Genomic DNA, 3,284 nt, shown 5'->3' with positions numbered 1-3,284 from the left:
AGGATTTCTGCCTCCTCCCCGCCACCGCCTCCCATTTCCCTCCCCCTCCCCCGGTCAAGTCCCTCTCCCTCATCAGCTTGAAGAGCCATCAGGGTTCCCTGACCTGTGGGAAGTCCTAGATCAGCTGACCAGTGAGTCCACAGCCCTTTCCTGTTTCTGCCTTCCAGCATTGGGCTTATAGGCGCTCGACAGCCACACCCGACTTTCTTAGTGAGTGCTGGGGATCCAAACTAAAGGTTTTCATGCTTGTGAAGAAAGCATTTTATCCACTGAGCCACAGAAATTATCTTTTACATTGACTGTTGAGCCATCCCTGGGCCCAGTCAAGTAAACAAACAAGTTAGTCATTATGGATGGTCTTCATTTTATCCTTTTTCTTTCCTAGTGTCTGTGTTGCCTTTTCTTATCCTTCTGTGAAATCTTGGCCTTAATTTTGCTACAATACCTTCAATAGGAGCTCAGGGGAGCCTAGAACCCTAGATTGAACTGATGTGGATATGGCAGCTACAGGTTCTCTTTAGCACCAGGGCCAATGGCTGATAGACTGGGAGAGGGAAAGTTCTAGAGTCTTCCTTTCAGTGATGTGCCTCAGTTTTACCTTCTATAAAATGAAGATTTTTTTCTTTTGTAAAAATTAAATGTGTTAATACATGTAAATGAGTTAGAATGGTATATGGCTCATATTAAATGCTCAATAAACTCTATAGCTGTCAGTATGACAGCCCATAAAAAAAAAAAGAAATAAGCAGGAGCATCCTGGTGCTGAAAAGGGAGAAAGGCAAACAAAGTAGCCATGTCCAGCCTTCTGTCATTGCAATGGGACTTTGTCATTTATAAAGAATCTTCAAATTGAGTTATTAAAAAATATTAGTCTGGCAAAATGGTTCAAGAGAAAAGTACTTGCATACAATCTGGTGACTTGAGATCAATCCATGGAATCTACATTAAAAGAAACAACAGATAAAAACTGTACCAATGAAACAGTCATTTGAACACATTAATCCTAGTAATCCTACCGAGGCAGGACAATGGCCTGATGTCCTTAGGACTCGCAAGACAGCAGCTTGGCATGTCCAACACAGCATGGCAGGTACATTAAGAGAGATTCACAGACTTTTCAGAATTGTCTTCTGATTTCTGTGAGGGCCATGGCATACACGCGCATACACACACACACACACACACACACACACACACACACACACACCCTACTCTATACATTTCATAATGCTTTACGGAGGTTTACAATTTTGTGTTGAGATGCATTCATTGCTGTTCTGGGATACTGTCGCCTTTGGATCACAGGACGAACATCCCAAACTGGATCTGTCTTTTTGTGTCATTTGCTCTTTTAAATCTTTCTTCACATTAAAGAGAATATCGTGATGAGCAGCATTTCATCTCACCGAGTTTATATGTGACCCTGTCACCCCTCTGCTCAGATCAGCTGTATTATGGAGACATCTACTCCTCCTGCCATTAAGGGTGGGGATAATAAATTCCCCACACATTAGCACACTCAGTCACACATATATTACACTACAGCTGACAGAGAACTTAACTCATCTGTTATTTTTTGCAGGCTAACTGATCCATGGAGAACATGCAAAGAGACAAAAAAAATTTACAGGAAAACTGGTTGAAACACGAAGAGTGGGGCTGGAGATACAGCTCTGTGGTTCAGAGAGAACACTGTTCCTACAGAGGCCAGAGTGCAGCTCCCATCACCCAATTTGGGCAACTCACAACTGCCAGTAGTCCCAGCTTCAGCGGGATCTGATGCCCACTTCTGAGCTCTGTGGGCATCTTCACTCACACGTGCACAAACCTGTATGCAGATTCATAAAAATACAGATGCACTAAATCTTCAAAAGAAAAAGAATAGTAAATGGGAAAGAAAAGAGCTCCCTTTCTTTTTTTTTATAGATATTTTTTATTTCTTCAATTTTTCTTATCAGGAGTGACTGAAATAAAAAGTATAATTGAGTCCCATCATTACTGTCATTATGGAAATGGCTTTAAGAGAAAACTGGTCAGATGAATATTATTGCTTCCCAGTTTTCAACTTGTAAATAGTTGCCATTGATAAAACAGACAAGCCCAGAGAATCTGTCCAGAATGTTCAAGATATGGTGGTGTATTACACAACATGCCTGTTCTCGGGGAGAACACCTATGACATAATTATGTGTACTTCTTGATCTCATCATACAAGACGAGCACAAAGGCACCACCCATGCCCCTGAGAATGTTGGACCACGCACCCTCGAAAAAGGCCTTTCTTCCTTCGTCACGAGCAATCTTCCTCCAGCAGTCGATTGTGCCTGTGTACATGATGTCAGTTTCTTTGCATCCTGACTGCATCATCATACGACGGTGAACCGTGTCAAAGGGATAGGAAGTCAAGCCAGCGACAGCAGTGACAGACTGTGCAATCATCCAGCTGATGAAGATGTGAGTGTTTTTGGGATCTGGAAGCATTCCCTTTGCAGTGTCATAGATGCCAAAGTAGGCAGCTCGGTAGATGATAATGCCCTGGACTGACAGATTAAAGCCTTGGTACAGTCCCCTAATCCCATCAGATTTGTAAATCTTAACCAGGCAGTCACCAAGGCCTTTGAATTCCCTTTCAGCTCCAGCTTTGCCCACATCAGCTGCTAGACGGGTATGGGCAAAATCAAGGGGGTATACAGAGCACAAGGATGTGGCCCCAGCGGCACCACCTGATGCCAGATTCCCTGCAAAGTAGTGCCAAAACTGGGTCCTCTTGTCCACACCACCCAAAAAGATCTGCTTGTATTTATCTTTGAAGGCAAAGTTGAGAGCCTGGGTGGGGAACTATCTGATGACATTAGCCAGGTTACCACGCCAGAAGGACAGGACTCCCTGTTCCTTGGGGATACGAACCACGCAGTCTATAATGCCCTTGTATTGCTTATCTGCCGTGATTTGCTTGCTGGCATGCTGCACCTGCAGCAGCAGCTTGACCCGCTCTATGGGTGCTACTGCCATCTTGGAGATGGCCGCGGCCACTCCATCTGTCATGTTGAAAGAGAAAGAAAAGGCAGCGGAGCGCAGAACAGGACTGGTTTGACAACCGGCTTCGACTCCTGGACTCTGGGCACCCTTTCTTTTCTTGTTGCTGTATCAAATTTACATTGCTTCTCCAATGAGTACCAAGGGTACACTTCAGGTGTGATTATGATCCATCAACTCTTATTCTCTTATTCTTACCTCCTTTGGGTCCAGGAGATGGTTCATCTAGTTATCATATACCGCAGCTTT

At 44.0% G+C, this 3,284-nt stretch overlaps 1 pseudogene; it reads right to left on the bottom strand.

Moving 5' to 3' along the window:
- Nucleotides 1–2,183: 2,183 nt before the first annotated feature.
- On the bottom strand, nt 2,184–3,044 carry LOC101999546 (annotated as a pseudogene).
- Nucleotides 3,045–3,284: the final 240 nt, after the last annotated feature.

Source organism: Microtus ochrogaster, linkage group LG12 (assembly GCF_000317375.1).
Source record: "Microtus ochrogaster isolate Prairie Vole_2 linkage group LG12, MicOch1.0, whole genome shotgun sequence".
Taxonomy (NCBI): Eukaryota; Metazoa; Chordata; class Mammalia; order Rodentia; family Cricetidae; genus Microtus; species Microtus ochrogaster.
Note: the sequence above shows the minus strand (reverse complement) of the source record. Positions and strands in the feature narration are given on the sequence as shown.